Source organism: Pinus tabuliformis, chromosome 9 (genome assembly GCF_031772625.1).
Source record: "Pinus tabuliformis cultivar Carrire ecotype Pingquan chromosome 9, CPIR1, whole genome shotgun sequence".
NCBI classification, from domain to species: Eukaryota; Viridiplantae; Streptophyta; class Pinopsida; order Pinales; family Pinaceae; genus Pinus; species Pinus tabuliformis.
The window spans coordinates 1,070,474,624-1,070,493,983 of NC_142307.1; the positions used below are offsets into that span (position 1 = coordinate 1,070,474,624).

Consider the following 19,360-nt stretch of genomic DNA (forward strand, 5'->3'; position numbering starts at 1 on the left):
TAATGATAGTGCCTTGTGCCAAATCTATGCAAGTTTTGACAAATTTTGGTCATTTTCAATTTTTGAAATTTTACAACACAGAAATTTGCCCTAGGTGCGTAGCACCACCAGGAAGAATTTTTGGAGAAATGGCTTGTATATTTAGATTCAGCATGATGAGAGCATCAAACCCATAAAATCTCAGCAATTTTTGAGCAAAACTTGTTCACCTAAAGGTCAAAAAACCATCAAAAAATGACCTCTCTGCCTCTTTTTGGACACACAAAAGAAGACTTGGGAGATTCCCCTTTTGAGGGTGAAAATGACCTCTAAATGAACAAATTAAAGATTTTCCAGAAACTAGATAGGAATTCCTTTCCAATGAGCTATCTTGGGCTCAATTTGGATAAGGGGAAGGCCTCCAAAATCAGTGGTGAAGTGGCGCTACGCATAGAGCCAGTTTGCCCAAAAATTCAAATTTCGCCTAGTTTTTCTACAAGTTGACTTTTTCTCCCATCATGGATGAATTTATGATTGTAAATGATGCTATGCTATGTAAATGTAATTTTAAAATGACCTTAGAGGGTAGATTCATCATTTTGAGGTGGTTTGGGGGTAAATGAATCAGTTTCCATGGTTTTAGAGGCAAGTTGTTCCACTGCCTATATTCCTGTTCCTTGTTGGGAAATGGTTGTAACAATCCCTTATCTCTTGGATTCGACCCTTGATGGCTAGCATAGGTGGTTTTTATGTCTATATTATGTATTTTTTCAGTCATTAGCAAAGGTTGGACTCTCTTGGATGCTTTGAGCTATATTGTACATCTCTACAGCAGTTTGGCAAGGAAATAAACCAGGATTTGCAGCTATTTTTGTGGGATTCTTGTGGTAATGTGTTTTTGCATAGTTTCTCCTTCTGTCATTAGTTTTTCTCATGTGTTATGTGTGCCAAAATCTAATTCATTCTTCTAAACTAAATGAAATCAAGATAGATAGGTAGAATACATTGGTTACAGTGCTCTGCCTTGGGAATCCATTTAGTTTTTTATGTTTTCTATAGTTTGAAGAGGATACATGATCTTTGCATGCCCTCCTCAGCTCCTCATCAGTCTTAGACCTGCCATCTCACTCAATTACAAGTGCCAAAACACTTACCTACCTCGCCCCATAGAACACCCTGCATCCTGACTTCATTTCCCGGACCCAAAGCTGCCTGCTCCATTTGATCCAGCAACAAAACCATCAAAATCAACCAAAAACCCTAGAGCTACTACACCTAGCCTAAAATCCATATTTTATTCAATCATATCAACTGAGATGGACAAGGAGAGAGCCCTCTCTTGACCTGGTAGGGCTAGCTACCAGGTTAAGCTTGGTTTGTGGTTATCCTAGGATTGCCTCCCTTCAGCCTAAGGCCAATCTAGGCTCTAACAAGCATGACTGGAGTACCTCTAATGCCGACATAGTGCAAGGACTCTAAGCCAGATCTTCTACAATAGAGTAGTTCTATGTTGCCTTAGCATTGGGGTTAAAGGTTGAGCGTATTGCGGAGCCTTTCAGTATCTGAGGTATACACTCAACTATGGGCCTCTCGATATGAAGTGGCTCTGAAACATCAGGAGTAGACTTAGCCTTAGAAAATTTTGATTCACCGTAATCACGTTACCATATAGAAATTTCAATATGTGAACTCATCATATAAGCATTTGATGTATTTTCCCCTTATTAGTTTCCCCCAGCTGGGGTACCAGTACTAGAATTTGAGCCTATAAGCAACTGTTTCCCTTAGGGAAAAGGGTTAGTTAGCATAGCCAGGGACCTAGAAGACCCCTTCTAAACCAAAAAGCGTTGGGCATCTTGAATCTTAGAGCCAAGATGAGTCAAATGGTCACCATTTCATAATTTGCATGGAAACTTTACTTTCTTCTTAGACACTTTTTTACCCCCTCCAGCATCATTATCAGGCTTGTTTACATTACCCTTCCGATCATGATTCTTTTTCCTACCTCGTCCTTTCTTCTTCCCATCAGATTTTTGGTTTCCTTTGGGGTTATAGTTTTGAACAGCATTTATATATGAAGGTTGAGAAGGCATAGGCATTGATGGCGATGCCTGCATAGAAGAAGCAGTTTGTAAAGACAACTGATGCAATTGATTTAGCAAGTTAGCCATGTTAGTATCAATCGATCCGACTAGCCCATCAACATGGGGTCCTGGCTTAGGCTTGGATAAATCAACCTTGGACCTAGGAGCATTAGGAAAAATTTTCTAAAGAACCCCAGGTTGAGAATATATAAGTTCTAGTTGTCAGGCTCTAAAAATAGTGTGTTCTTCAGTGAACACACTAGAGAGCAATACATCCTTAGAAATATCAGGTTGCAAAGACTTGAGAAACCATTCAAGTAGGAATTCTTGCGGAATTTCAGCTTTAATGAGCCTATTCCTTCTCCTCCATTCCTGGATATGATCTGAAATGTGGGTTTCCTGGTCCTGGTGGAAATTAGCTAATAGCTCAGTTCCAGTATCATAATGAATGGGCAACTGAAAATGGCTTTAAAATAATGTAGCCAAATCACCGAACAAAGCGAAGGTACCCCCTAGGAGTTCAATGTACCACTTAGCCACATTCCCAGTTAGGGTACGTTGAAATAATCTCAACCTGATTGAATCATCTATTAGGGAGTTTGATGAACACCATAAGTGGAAAGTGGTTATATGGTCGCCCGGATCTTCACCAATATTCCCTTCAAATTTGGGTATATGCAACGGAATTTTTGTTGGAACCAAAGGCCAGGTCAGGTTATATCTGATCAGATCATTACTCAATTTAGATAGATATGGCGAGTTTAACATTACCAGGAAAGGTCAGTGCAGAGGACCTTGAGGATTCCACCCGTCTGGGCTGAATTTCCAACATTCTAAAAAGAATACCCTAGATTTATGAAGGCACCAGGTTGCCTGAAGTAATTCGTAGAAAAACCTGAACCATAAGGAGAACCTTGTGGCCTAGAAAAAATCAGAGTTTGTCCAACTCCTGCCAAAAAATTTCCATATCTAGTGAAATTTCCCCCTAGAGAGGTGTTGAATGGAGCAGAGAACCCTTGGTAAGGGTTCCATGCATGACCATAGGGAGAAAAAATATAGAATGAACTCACAAAGGAATATGGCATATTCCCCTGTTGACCGAAAGAGAATTGATTCCCAGCTACAAGTCCACTAACAGTTGGGTTAGTCCATCCTTGGAAAGGATTATAAATTTGGCCCGTGGAGGGAAAAGGTATTGATCCTAAAGATGGGTTAGAATGTGGTATATGACTACCCCCAAAAGGGAAAACCTGAAAAGAAGTTGACCCACTTGCCATGGAAGTCATAGACATGGAGGCAGTTGATGGAAAACTTAACAGAACCGAGGGAATTGCATTGGTCGGCATTCCAAAGGGGAAAGAACCAGTGCGAGAGGCAAAAGCTTGGGTGACTCCACTCGAATATGGAATAGAGGTAGAGCAAAAAATTGCAATGCTAGGAGTGATTGAAGGTATGGAGATCGTACCTCCTCCTTGTACTGATAAAGGAGTTTGCACACTAGTAGCACTCATAGTGGAAACCATGCTCCCAGTAATGGCCATCGAAGGAATAGATCGAAATAGACCTGGGCTCAAAGGCCTATGGGTCGAAGTCCCGACATATAATAAAATGTCTAGATGATCAGGAGGAAGAGGAGAATTAGGATTCAAAGGAGACTTCGGGAGTTCTTCAACCTCTATAATGTCTTCCAACTGGAAGACAACTCTAGAAAGGACTAGAGTGTTCCTCTCCAACCCTCTAGTGATACAGGGTCTATTCTGTGAATCAATAACCTAAACTGGAGGATAAATCTTCATTGTGTTTGTTGCCACTGATTGGAAATCACCAGCATAATTACTCCTATGCCTTCTAGAAGATGGCTCAGCACTCGTAGGTGAAATCCCATGAAGCCTCCTAGACTAACGAGCTAGTCGATCAACCACTTTTAATTATTTTTAAGAGAACTAATTAAAGACTCAAAAAATTTATAAAGCTAGGCCAACTAGGAGAAAAGAGCACTCTATAAAAAAATATCCAAAAGATACAGTCAATCAAGCTACTTCCAAGTATTTTCGCTCCGGGTGATGAGGACCAGACACCAAAATACAAGAAAGTGAAAATCAAGGACCTTTCAAAAATAGTCTGGGATAATGATGGCCCAAACCTACTAGCAAAGGTAACAGAAATAGTTACGCTGACCTCTAGACAAAAGCCTTTGTCGATGCAAGCACCCAAGCTTTGCAACGGTACCCTCCAGAAGTACTAATGAATGTGATGCAACGTCTTCCTCAGGTGCCACGGGATTCCCCTCTACAACCACCTATCTGATCCCTAGGAATAGCAACTAAGGGCACCAGTTCGTATCAAAATCTAGGCGGAACAGTCTCGGGGCGGGATCCAACAAATAGGAGAGGGAGTATCTCTCTTCCTTGCCTTCACTCTCCCTCGTCCTTAACTCCCAGTCACGGAGCTTTCCCAGTCTTTCTAACAATACTAGATTTCACTCATTATTCAACTTCTATGTTTGATAGTTTGAGTGTCCTTCAAGAGTTAACTCTCCACTCACCTATTCCAAGGCCCTAAAGAACTTAAACTTGTTGGTGTTGTTAATGACAAATTAAAAAAAAAAATCTATTTCTTTTTATTAAATCACTTGATTTTAGAGGATTGTTCTTTAAGTCAAAGGTACAACGAGAGTGAAACTTATGGTGTTTTCGACGCAAAAGAAATCAATAGAAACTTAACTATATGCATGCAGTTATTTTCTTCAATGAAAAGCGATTTCTACTTGGTTCTATGAAAAAATTATATAAGCAAGATATTTCTTTTTTCTTTTCTTTTTTCAGAAATGCTCCACACACTCAAAATCTAACAAAAAGACTAAAAATGCTTATGGTGCAAACTAACCTAATGCAAACTCAAATGATGTTGCAATACCCTATGAATACTCATATAATAAGAAAATGTGTTTCTTTACAAGATCAATAAGATAACTAGAAAATAAAGAGGGAAAAAATTCACTAACAAATTTCCCTCAAAACCAATTGAAGAAGTTCACAATTTCTCAAAAACAAAACAAAAGAAGCCCAATAAAAAAACTTGAAAAGAAAAAGAAAGGCAAAATATATGTTTTTGTCTTTTTCTTTTAAACACCCAAAGAAACTTTTGAGGTCACAAAAAGACTACTAAACTTCAAAGACCAAGAAACAAGCATAAAGAGTCCCTGAACTTCGCAAGTTATGCAACTCATCAATAAAATGAAACTTGAAATGAGAAAGGACTACAAACATGCCATTAACTGATATGAATAGCAGTGTAAAAGACTTTAGCAAACAAACAAAATGTCAAGAAAGACTCTCAAGATTTTCAAAAAGACACTCAAAAATATGAAAAACAAAAGAGGTCAACCAAAACTAAGAGCAAAGCAAAGCAATATGACAGTTGGGTTATAAATGAAACTGAAATCAATTTATTGTTCTGGAAAGCTAGAACAACCAAGAACTTCTGACAGAAGCCTTGAACCCAAAACGCAAACTGAAACCTCACTCAAAAATAAATTCTATGTCAACTAGGTTTTTCACCAAGAAGAAGATTCGAGATTGAAAACTTGCAAGAGAGAAGAGCTCTGCTGACAGTGATTAACCAGAAAATAGCAAAAGTCACTAGGTAACAGAATTAACTGGGCAAAATATTTTGAAAAAATAATTCAAAATTAAGTATACGTGATTGTGTAAAGGCATAGAGGCATGCACACGCTTTTCAAACATAGGAAACTCACGTATACGCGAGTCTATTTGAGGAAACAAGTGTGTATACACTATTGTATCCCTAAAAAAACGCGTATAAAAAGCTCAATTAAGAAAAATAAAAGAATTAAGGCCTGATCCAAAAGATCAAACTTGATGCCTAGGAAGCCAATAAGTCACTGACACTGTAAAAACAAGAAATCAAGAAAACAAACCCTGATCAAGAACAAACAACCCAAACTAGGAAAAACAAGAATGTTTTCCCCAGTGGAGTCACCAATTCTGTTGTGGGTGGAAACACCCTAAGGTCTTGGGTTGAAAACCCCAACAGAGCAGAGGGCATACAGCATAAAGAAACACGCACACAAACATTCTAAATGCTTAAACTACTGAAGTAGGAAGAAGTGGTATTACCTGGAGGTCCTACGTTTGAGGTCGATCCCGCAGGGTCCAAATCCTCTGCTCCTTCCAATGCCTTTAGAACCTATAACTTATCCAAGCAAATCATATACAACAGCAATAATAGAAAGCATGTTCATGATATAGGTGTTAAATCATATAAGCAAGTGAGCAAATGAGCATTAACATAAGATTCATAAGAAAATCATAACATAGATTAATGCATAAGCACAATAAATATCAGGAACATAACAACATTTGTTTATTGATGTAAGCTAAATGAAATGTGGAAAACTACAACCTGAGTCTTCCTCCAACTCCAAGCGGAACCATCCTCCAGATCCATCTTGCCCAGGCCTCAGCAATCTTCCTCCATCAATATACACAAGGATGTCATAAAAGGGATGAAGGACATCTCAAAGAAGGAAACAAAGGTTTCCTATAACTTGGGAGTTCATGAGGCACAGGGATTTCTTCAGACTTGATCACAGATGTAATCAACTATAATATCAATATCTTATCTCTCCTCCCCTTAGTCCTTCCCATGGAGGTTTATTTATACTTCTCCAAATTAGTTTTTCATTTGGAAACAGTTGGGCCACGAGCTATAGTAGGTGAGTAATAGGTAAAACCCGTAAACTCCGCCCAAATTTAAGGATATCATTTATTTTTTAGTGTTTTAACACATATACGTGGGTTGGGTATAGACTGACCCACGTGTACACGCTTTTTATAGAGGGAAAAATAGCGTATTGGATTTTATAAAACAATGTTTTTTAGAATTTGTACCAAGTCTGGAAAGGAAGGGTTGCCCTAGGCCATAACCAAAGCATCAAATCTACCAAGAGTGGTAAATGGTGCTATAACAACATCCATGTCAAAGGTAAATAAACCACATATGCTGGTGGGGAGCTGTATTGACAATTGAAAATTGTAATTGAAACCCAATCTTGTCACCATCTATATGCCACTTGACCGAAACATCAAACTTCTTACAAGGGTACCTTTGGTGGTCTTTGAAAAGGAGAAGATTGCTACCGTAATGAATAATAATCATCGATCTTATGATCGGTGGTCTTAAAAAACTGCTTTGCAGGACCACATTTCGATATAAACCTCATGCAATTTGTGCCACCGGGGTGCCATTGGATTTAGGCAAAATGAATATGAGCCTTCGATTAATTTGACACCCAAATTTTAGTCCCATTCACCTATAACGCCTCCACTTCAGCGTTCAACCTAAATATGCTTGATATCTCCTCTCGATCTACAACACTTAATTCATAGGATCCATCGATCCTTGGGTCCCACATTTTTTTTTACAATAGAATCTAAGTACTCAATTTGTTTAGAACCCAAACTTTTTCATTTTAAATGTATAGCTACCTAGAGAAAAATCTTTGAAAAAGGTAGAAATTCCAGTGCTTCATTCAAAACTTCAAAGCTTATCTTGATCTATTTGCATTTCCTACATCTAGTTGAAGAAAATGAGAGAGTTGAATATACAATAGAGGCAGTGAATGTGACTGTCATTTATCTTTCTTAATTGCAAAAATTGTTTCAAATATCAACCTTGTTGATTCAAATCTCCCTAGTCGATGTTCCATGTTGGCATGTTTAATTATAGCATCTAGGAGACCACGGGCTAGCTCTACATAAAGTAAATATATACCAGTCAACTACACTTCTGCTGTGAATATTCAAATTCAATGTACTTATCCCAAAGAGGATAGGACAAGTAGCCAGTTCCGACATATGACAAGCCTCACTCAAATAACCTTCGAATGGTCTCTGGATCTTCATGTGTCATCATTGCAAATATTACATAGTTCATCCATATATCTACCGAGTATGTCATAGCTTGGACTGCTCATTCATATACCTCAACATGTTTTCAGCACTACCTGAGCGTGCTTCATGATCTGCATACTTCTTCCAATATCTGTAGCATTAAAGTAACTCTACTAAGAAAGCATCATATACTTTTGCAATTTTTGGAAAATATTCCTTTGTTGTCTTTTCGATCTCTTGAATAAGAGAAGTCCATGCATTAAAATATGTTGAATTTTCCCTTACTATGCTCCATATCCTTTCTTCTTTAGTAGAGATAGCAAGAGTCTCCTCATATTGTTGTTGTTCGTGTTCCTTGTTCTCTGTAGGCACAATATTACCATTCTTATCAGCATGATGTTCAGCAGAATCAAACTGGTTTGCATTTGCCATGCCAGTGGCTACTGTAGATCCATAATTTGTATCTAGAGAGGATTGATCCATCACAGGAACTGGCTCTCGCATATACTCAGTTACATCATAATTGTCACTAGCAGCTACAACTTAGTAAATTGTTGATTGAGGAGTTTAATATGTCGCAGGATCTTATTCAGTTAAGCCATATTTACTTCCATCAGTCAAACCAGAATTATCCACAATACCATAAACATTAGTTGTTGAAATTGGGTCCATTTTGGATCTTGATGTCTGCTAAAATTGTCTCCATCAGACAAACCAATGACAACTACATCAGCATAGGTACTAGCGATAGGAACTTGCTCCATCACAGGTTCTTGATGTTGGGTAAAGTTGCTTCCATCAGGAAATTAAGTAGAATGTGCACCTTCATAACTTCAGTATCATCTCTAGCTACATATTGCATGATTGTTGAAGCTTGAGTTACTGCGGGCTCTTGGTCTCCCACCAAATGAATATTTAAACCCAATTTTATATTCTTATTCTTCATGATCCAAATCCAAGATGCGAGGGCATAACCAAACCTTGAAACCTTTCTTTGAGACTGTAAAGTGTACCAAAACAGCAAGACAAATTGCAAGTGACATTCAATCTCCAACCAAAATGAGGTATGGTATACCTCTTGGTATTTACCTACTTCATGAATGAATACCTCATGAAATTCACGCTTACTTATCCCAACATGCTATGTGCAAAGGTAATGGCTCCTGCGGGCTTCTCTCTTGACCTTGAGGCATAAAATTTACCACTCCTTTTATCAAAATTAACGATCTTTACCTTGCCCAAGGATCATTTATAACAAACTCTCTTCTTCTTGTAAACCATGAAGGATCTTTAGTAGAGAATCACCCAAACATTGGCAGAAGATTTGGATTTGTTCTGAATAATAAATACTCTCTGAATTATAACTGTATGCTTTGTAGACTAATAAAAACATTGCCACTTCCATTATTTTACAAAACAACTGTAAGAGGAAATCCTTTAAGAATCACTGCTTCAAAATGAAATCCATTTCTATTGATCGTGTGGAAATTATACCAATTATGGAATATAAAGTGTGTTAAGAGGAAAAGGGAGTGTAGAATTTCCTTTAACTTTTATACTTACTTTGGATAAAGCCATATATGATGTAAAACATCTCAACCCTTTCCATAATTGGAGATGTTGTCATACCAAATATCCTTAGAGAATTTCCTCTTGCCTTCTTGAAAAACTCCCTCATTACTGTACATTTTAATTTCATGATTAAAAAAAAAAAAATTGATTGCAACATCTTTGGCATTTTAACGGTACAAGATCAAGCTACAATCTCGTAGAATATTGAGCTACAACACATAGCTTAATATGTTCACTAAACTACTATTGCATTGGATCTTTAATGAGTTGAATTACACTATGATTATAACACTATTATCTGGTTGTATGTTACTATTGGAATCCAAGCTATGAAAGGATCTAACAAAGCCACATAACTTCTTGCATTGCACTATTTACTACTCAATATTGTACTTATGTTGATTGAAGTGCATGTAAATGTTGCTTCTTACAAATGCAAGTGACAAACCATAAACCAACACTGAAAGCATAACTAATAGTATACTTTTGATCAGTATGGTCTCTAACCTAATTTGAATCAATGAAAGCAACTAAAAAAGACAAACCCCTCCCCCCCAAACTATATTGCATTCCAAATTGATCCATACCTTTGATATATTTATGTATCCTTTTTGTTTCTTTCCAATGGCTATCATGGGGTATCTTCATATTGTGGGTAATAAGACCAGTTTGACTCTAGATCGGATGAGGATAATATAGGTTTAACATCATTCATGTGAAAGCAATGGAGAAGGTTACATGTAAACTTAGATTGAGAAAGGGAAATAAATTATTTCGGTGCAAGTCTTGGAGGTTTAACTTTGGGGTCTTTACAAGTGAGTTGGGGTCATAAAAATAGTAAGTTGTAAATTTCAAGTTAATGTATTCACTCCCATTATATGTTCTTGACTTTTGAAGTTGGTGTCAACATTGTTTTTTCTACAAGGGCCTTGCATACCAAAACTGTGTCAAAAACTTCACTCTTAATTTTTATAAAATAAAACCATATGCATTTGAAGAATTCATCAATGAAGGTTAAGGAGTACTTGAACCTAGAGAAACAAATAGAAAGAAGTGGACTATAAAACTAATTGTGAAGCTACAAGGGGGTTAAGATAAGATAAGAGGTACATTTTCCAAACTATCCTAACGATGTTTTTTGATAACAAAGTTATCAACTTGTTGTAGCGGCTACAACCATCCTCCAAAATTTTTCCTTAGGTTCATTTTGGAGCCTCCCTAACAACCATCCTTAGTAACATGTCTTACACTACCCAAGTACATATTCTTTCAGTTGAGTTTCTTGGCTTATCAGCTTGTGTTTGTTGACTCGTTTACCTTTCACCCGCAAGATGACATCCTGTGACTTGTTCTTCAACTGGCTGTTGTGCTCTCTTAGAGAATTGCATAGAACTGGAGGGAAACCAGCCTTGCTCTCTATAATTGTGAAGAGAATTAAGGCATTTATCTACTCTCCAAAATTTCACAGAGCATGCAGGCTACCTTCCCCCTGAAAATTGCATAAAGCATGCAGGCTGCCTTCCCCCTGAAAATTGCACAGAGAACCGCATCATTGGGCTTTCTCTCAAAATTTGTGCAGTTCTGGCTGGCAGCCTTGGCTTCAATCCAAAAATTGTGTAGAGCTTGAGGGCCAACCAGAGCCACTCAGCCCGGAAACTGCACAAAAATCATCCAGAGGCTTGCAGTATGTTGCATGTGCTCCCAAGATGATTGGTTCTCTCCAGGACTATGCAATCTTACTTTGCATGCACAGGTAGATTTTTCTCAAAAAAGTAAAAGATAAAAAAGTGAAAAGCATCCCTAGATTTTAGGGATATATTTTTAGCAGTTTGTGGTTACATGAAAAATTCGTTTTAGAAACATCCCGTCAAGTGTCACTTTTTCCTAGATTTGTGGCATGCGCATCATAAGCCTCGATCTTGTCAAAACTATTTATTTGACGCTTCAAAGCTCATTCTTCATTTCGATCTTGGAGCTCTGGCATTCCCCATCGCATCTAGGAACATTCAGCACACTCAGCTCATATTTTTCCGGGTAAGTCTGCTTTTCATGTCTTTTGTTGCTTTTATGTCGCTTTTGTATTTGGGATTATGTGAGTGTTTTTTTCTTGGTTTCATTGAAAACTTGTTGTCTTTTTAATGCATGTTAGCTTCTAAAATCATTGTTTCAAGTTTTCCAGTGCATCGCCTTGTTGCTGCATGCATGACATTATTTTTGCACTAACGGTCATTGTTGACACGACTCGCTTCACACACTAAGTTGTTTTTCCTGTTTACTGATTCCTGCACTCACTGATTGCATGCATGTTCATTCACTCATTTCTGCACCCAACTTCACACATGCATTCAGTCCTTACCATTTTCAGTTCCTTGTTGGCGGGTCTAGGCTACCTTGGCCCAGACCTTCCCTTGCCCAGCTTGCACTACGCATTTTTGGGATGGAAGGCCATACCTTTCTCCCATAAACTGTGTAGATCTTGCCTAATACTGGCCTCCCATAGTGTGATCTTCGCAATTCTGAGAGGTAGTGCCTTAGTTGGCCCCTGGAATTACGCGATGCAGCCTTCCTGAGTTGCAGTCATGCTCACTGAAACTGTTCATTACGCAGTTCCAGTCCCTGCAGGCCAAGCCGGACTATGCTCTATGTAGCTTCAGTAGTCGGTCAACTCACTGGCAGTCTGGACTATTTTTTGCACAGTTCTAGCAGTTAGTCTCCCAACCTCCCAGTGAAAATTTTCAACTCTTCCAGTCAGTCACCCAGGTGTGTTACATGCCAACCCTCGTGTTTCTTTTGGTTTTCAACCGACATAATTCTTTTCATGAGTGTCTCTCTCTATCCAAGTATCACAAGTGTTTAGCAGTCGCTCAGTGGTATAGGTACAATGGCTTCCAAGGGAGCAAGGTCAAAGGACACCATTGAGAGTGCAACTAGAGATGCGGTCGAGAAAGTGTCTATGAGCTTGCCCATATATGAAGACACTAAGTTGTTCATACACAAGGAGATCAAGATAAAATGGAAGGACATGAATGACATCTTTTCAGGCACATTTGAGGAGAACATGGAGGACCACATAGTCTATGTCAACATACACAACTATGGCTTGTACCAGGTTTCATGTAGGTATCCCTCATTTCCATGCGCGAACATGATCCACTGGATTGTCTTGCATACTGATCTAGAGACAATGATGTTGAGAAGTGCTAGTGGAATAGAAATTGCTACCTTCAGGGCACATGAATTTTAGGAGATGTATCACTTGTCACAGCCAGTGGTCACAATGGATGCACTCTTCACCTAGCCCAACAGTAGTGCAAACTCAAGAGACATCTTGAAGAGCTGGTTGAAAGAGCCATTTAATTTCAGGATAACACCCAACCAAGTTTACAAGACAAGGATACTGTGGAAGTCTTATCAGCTCTTGATCATCTTCGCATGTCGCTTATATGGCCAAGAGAGTACAAAAACATTCCCGTAGAGTTGGGTGATTGTGTTGGATCAGCTGGTGAATGAAGGAATACCTTTCAATTGGTCTGACATGTTGGCTCTCCAGCTAAAGGGACAAGTAACAGAAGCCCGACATCCGCCCAAGGGTCAACAAGCAAATCTCTTCATGCCTGCTTACATACTTGATACAATCTTTGCATGTCAATAGTTCCCTGGCCTGGGTTGGGCATGGACACCTTCAGAAACCTGTGTTCACACCTATTACAGATTGCTCTCTGATTACAACTTCCATGGAGTTATAATACAACTATCAGACCACTTCGTCACCCTGTTGTACAGGATGATCTTTGAGAAGGATCCACCTTGCATGTCACAGGAAGCGATGGAGGCATTGGTTAACATAGCAGATTGGTATGCCTCACCCCTTGGCACCTTCATCCGGATGTACAACACGGAGAAGGCTCTACATGTGTTACTGAAGTTTTCCATGGACAAGTTGGTCATGCAAGAGGTTGCATACCACATCTCGATAGGGTTGTCAGCGAGACTACATAGGAAGAATAAGGTACCTTGGCCTGCTATTCCTTTGCAAATCGGGTTGTATGAGATCCAGAATCTCAGGCATGCTAAGGCTGAGATGGAGGAATTCAAGAGATTCACCTTCGGCACCAGAAGTTTCAATCCATATGACCTGCATCGCTTAGTGGAAGACCATTGTATGAGTGTATCATCCTTGGATCCACGGTGTGTGTCATTGGCCTAAGGAAGACCCATGGAGATACTGCTATAACTTCTCAAGGCTCAATGAACTGGTTAGAATCGTTGTAGAGTGGTTAGCAGCGCAGAAGGCAGAAAGATCTCAAAGAGCAGCAACATTAGCAGCAGTAGAGGGCAGTAGACCTGTGCTTGACAAAGGAAAGAGGAAGGTTGCCAATAGCACAGAGGCGGAGAAAAGATACAAGTTCAAAGCAGATCCACTTGTATTAAGAGCAGCTTTGGAGATTGAAGCAAAGAGGCGACATTGTGATAGAAGGATTGTGTAAAGACAAAGGGAGAAGCAGAAGTTGGAGGAGACAAAAAAGGAGTTGCAGGACTTGAAGCAACAACTAAGGGAAGAAAAAGAGTTGTGTGGTAGGAACAAGAATAGTAGGAGGTGCAACATGCACACATTGATGAAACTGCACCCATACAGGTTAATGATTCATCCGAATAGCTGGCAGATAGCAAAAAGGGTGAGTAGTCGCAGGAGCGGGACTTTTCTTAGGAGATTGAAAAGATGTTGGAACAGATGGACACAGATGTGGTTCAGCCCGACCAAGATCAGGACATTGACCTCATTCCTAAGGACCAAGAGGTCACCCCACTGGCATCACCAAATCTGGAAGCAGAATAAGTCCCAAGCAATCAAGGAGACATTGAAATTCTTGAGGACAATATGAAAGCAGATGTGCACAACATATCCTTCGACAAGTCACAACATAGATTTGTGAAGTTACGCAGAGTACCCACTCTGGATGTCCATGTATCTCCTACGTAGTTTGATGAATGAGTGATCGAGTCCAATGTGCGCTAGCATCCAACTGCTTTGGCTGATGCTACAAAGGCATATGCCAAAGTCACTAGCTCAAGTGTGAGATTATTGATAGCTGAGAATGAGTGCATGGCTAAGGAGCTACAAGTGGCCAAGCAGGGAGAAGAGAAAGATACAAAATTTTCCAGAGATGAGTGGAAGAAAGCGATACATGATGAAGTATCTTCCCTCGAGACAGTGATACGGAAGTTGTACTTCAGGTTTGTCACCGTGCAAAACTCAGTTTTCCATCTTAACGATTGGCAGCAACATTGTGCTAGGAGATCATGCATCTTGACAGACATACACATTATTGTCGGTCACATGCAGGTATGGACAATGAGGTAAAAGGGAGCCCCATTGTACTTGCCAAAGATGATGAAGCCAAAGGGATTTGAGTTGAAAGCGCACATCCAGACTCAAATCTAAAACCATGAGGAACTCCCACAACTCATCACCATCTTACAGGCTTCACATGAACGAGCATTCAGGAGCATGGATGTCATTGTACACACGCAAGCAATCCCATCCATTGCCACACTCACCCAGGTGAAAGCAAAGAACCAAATATGACTGGATTTGGACATGTACTTCCATCAGTTGATGCGCATAGCCACCAGTGTAGACTTGCAAATGAGCGCAGACACTATGCACCAGTATGTCGTTGGTCCAGCTGCACTCAAGACTTTGATGCACATGCTAGCTGACAAGTTGGAAATAGGTTCCAAATTAGTGTACCCGAATGCAAAGGAGGCAAGCATTCACTTTTAGAAGGATGTCAACATAGAGTACGTGGACACCATAACAGATTACCAAGTGTGGCATTAGTTCGCCACCATCGATCATCAAGAGGATCTCGACGAGTTAGTCTTCCCACAATTTTCTGAGTCCTAATGATGTCTTGAATGGCTTACTCAATCCCATTTTTGTCTCACATGGGTACATGTGCAGATTGTAATATAAACATGTTGTAAAGTGAAATACCAAGTGTCAATAGTAGAATGTAAACAATCATGTGTAAGTTGAAGAGTCATGAGGGTAGTTGAAAAGTCACAAAGGGGAATGTCAAGGGTCACCCCACCCTTTGCTATATATAGAACCTCATAACTCATTGTACGGGCTTTTGGGAGCCAAGATTCTGATAGGTATAACTTAGAGAAAGATTGGAGTTTATTGTAACGAGCCTTGGCTTCTCCACAATGCAGAGCTAGTACATCTCTTTGGAGGAGAAGGTGGTAGTGATTGTAATGTTCCTCTATCGGGGCTAGTGGTTGTCAGGGTTGTATGTATGATTAGATCTTTCACTCTTTTAATATAAAAGAGCCAACACGTTTCATGCATACAATTTTATTGTAGTTCAGTTGTCCTGGTTACTCTAATGATGTATGTAGCCGTAATTTATGCATGTATGGATGGACTATTCCATATCTATTTGTATGAATCTTATCGAAGTGTGTTGTTGGTATAATCCATCACTTTGGATCATCGATTATCCTACTTTCCATTTCATGATGTCTTTTAGCTCATGTGTTCCCTTTCAAGTTGCATGCTATCACAAGCTTCTAAGGGGTGCATTCTTCTCCCTTGACTTGCTACAAGGTCACACCCTTGCTTCCAACAAGGACATCTTACTTACCTCTGTGCACAACCATATTCAAGGTGATACTGTACTGCCCACTACTGGGACTCCTACTCCAAACGGTCTAAGGTATAGTTGTGACTTCTTACTAGGAAGATCCCCTAACATGTTGGCGGTGTTATAGACATTTTTGGGCACTACAACCCCAAGCATGAAATGTCCATAAACCAAGGGCTCCTAAGCCCCTAAAAGTGTTGTTCTAACCCCTAAAGGAACAAGGTAAACTGATTACATCTTCTCCCAGAAGTTCTCCATGAAAAACTGCTCAGAACTGGTCAAAACAGGATCATTTCAGCTACTCCATAGGCAAAGTGCGTTGCATCTCACCTAAACACACTGTGTGGGTGCGTTGCATTTCAAAAAGCCCTTCTATGGGGTGCGATGGGCGAGAAGTGACAAATGGAAGTGTCATTCTGCAAGGTGGAAAGGCATGGAAACTTCCAGAAACTTCTCCTGTGACACTTGCCTCTCTGAATTCAACCAAGGATGAGTAAGAGATCATCAATCTCCAAGTGGAAGCAAGAACTATCAGAGGGAAGACACTAATCAAATCTCAAGCTGACTCATCTCCCTTACAGATATCTATATATAGATCCCTCATCCCAGAGATCCAGAGGTTGGAATTTTGCACATTGTAAGGAATTGCTGTTGGTTTCTTGAGACAACATCAGAGTGTTGGGTGATCTAAGCTTTGTATGAGGTGAAGAGGGGCTTAATTGCTGAGAGGATGATGCTGGGTCAGAACAACTGGTTGTAACTCCCTTGGATTTTTCTTGTTTATCAATAAAAGCTATTCAAGTTTTCCTCCATACTCTTGTATCATTTATGTTTTATGCATTTGTATGGTCAATTTACATCTGATCCTAGATTGTTTATGATGATAGATCCATGTTCTTGTATAGTGCTATGCTAATGTGATCTTACAGGTACTCTGTGAAGCTGAGCGTACAAGGGAGCAAGTAGCGAAAGACTATCAAGAGAGAGAGGAATCGAACTAGGAGATTAGCGCAAGACAGAGGTTGGTCTACTTTGTTCTTCTCTCATGTATATTTCATAAAGGAAAAATGAAAGTAGCTTTACTTTGTTTGTTTCTAAGGTAGCTATCACACCTTAGTGGGATAAGCAGTTCTGTGTAGACACTTTTCCCTGTAACAAAATGGCGACTCCACTGGGTACAATTACCCCTCATCTTGGTCAAAAAATTAGTATCGGGCAATAGCACATGGCTTCACAACCATGGCTAGTGCAATACCAACAACCGCAGTTCCAACAAGTATACCAAGGTTCTGAGCAACGAATCTTTGCGAATAGTGGGCAACCGTATATTCAAAACGGTTAAAATCAACCATTTTACAATGGTCAAGCCCACCAACCTTACCAAAGTTACTAGCATCAAATGCATTATGCTGGTATGCAAAGACCAACTGCTCAGGCAATCCTATCTTATCCTGGGTATGGTTCACCTAACCTGAATCAACAGTTACCCTTCGTGGAAACTTTAGAGTTACCTGATTTAAATCGGTTAACAAATGATCCAATCGCTTATGACCCTTGGTGGCCAACGATTCCACATAAACTTCCATCAGATATTCCTAAATTTAATGGAAATCCAGGTGAAGATCCGTCGAATCATGTGATGACCTTTCATCTATGGTGTTCATCAAGCACCCTAAACGATGATTCGATTAGGCTTCGCCTTTTTCAGAGAACGTTAACTGGTCTGGCAGCAAAATGGTATATCGAATTGCTTAGAGCTTCATTCGACAACTTCAGTACCCTGGCCATAACCTTTTTAACCCATTTTCAGTTACCGATAAGGTACGAAATGGGAACGAAACTTCTTACCAATTTCAAACAAACGACGGCCACTCACATATCTGATCATATACATGAGTGGCGACATCGTCGTAGAATGGTGAAAACGTATGTTCCCGATCAGCTCTTACCTGAATGGTTTATCAAGTCATTACTTCCTTCCATCAAAGAAGATGTGGCAAAAGGGGGAGTCGTCACCGAAGAGCAGGTTATCGCTCGTGCGCAATATTTGGACTTGATTTACACTCAGTTCGGCACGCTCTACAATAAAATACCTGACGCTCCTAGACCGGAATTCTCAGTTCCTCCTCCTCCTAAATCAAGCAATGACTCTCATGCCAGCAATGGCGTGATTGGCGCAACAGACACGAAATCGACAAAGGCTACATCTAAAAAGGCCCGTAAGATTTCCGGTCAAAATGAAAATGAGGAACTTCTTGCCTCAGAAGTAAATGCCGTATCGACAGATAAAGGCAAAGAAACCAAGCAACCAGGGGGCAAGAATAAAGGCAAAGGGAAGAAGAAGAAACAGGAAGAATCATCACCTGAAAAATCTTCTGCAAACCCTCCTGGAAATAGGAAACCAAAAAATCCATGCTTTATATGCGATGAGGATCATTGGACCGCAGATTGTCCACACAGAGCTGAGCTTAAAAAATTCTTCAAGAATTCAAAAACCTCGGCAGTATTAACTGATCCATTTCCAAATCCAGGGACAAATCTGGTTGACAGTGGAAATGCTTCCCTGTCTCAAGTGCTAATATTTTCGGTTTCCAAACAGAAAAATGATGCTTTGATATCAACAAGAAACAAAGATTATGGGAATCCACAGCTGTCGAAAAACAAGGATAAAGATCAACCTAGTAGTTCGACAACAACTTCGACAGAAGTTGCGCCACCCATCATTCCCGAGTTGACAATAAAACCGCCCAAGGGAGTAGTACACAAGTCGATGTTTAATCCCCGCGCTAGAGCGGCACAGCATTATAATATAGTGGAATATTTGGCCCAATCGCCATCTGCTATGTCGACTCTTGAGGTACTACAAAATTGCCCATCCCAAAAGCAGGCTTTATTATCAGCCATTGGTGGGATAGATCCAAAGGATTCCAATCTTGTATCCTTCGATCATAAAGGATACGATCCTCAGTTACCAGCTCAACTAGCTTTCCTCATTCAAGTGAAAGCCCTCAACAAAACTGTTCATCGAACAATTATTGATGAGGGGGCATCTACATGTATTATGTCGATGAGTTGCTGGAAAAATTTAGGATCTCCAACCTTGTCGCGATCTTCGACGACATTAAAAGCATTTGACGGATGAACATATACCCCATATGGT

General features: G+C 39.8%; 1 pseudogene; it reads right to left on the reverse strand.

Moving 5' to 3' along the window:
- Nucleotides 1-7,952: 7,952 nt before the first annotated feature.
- Nucleotides 7,953-8,924, reverse strand: LOC149152447 (uncharacterized; annotated as a pseudogene).
- Nucleotides 8,925-19,360: the final 10,436 nt, after the last annotated feature.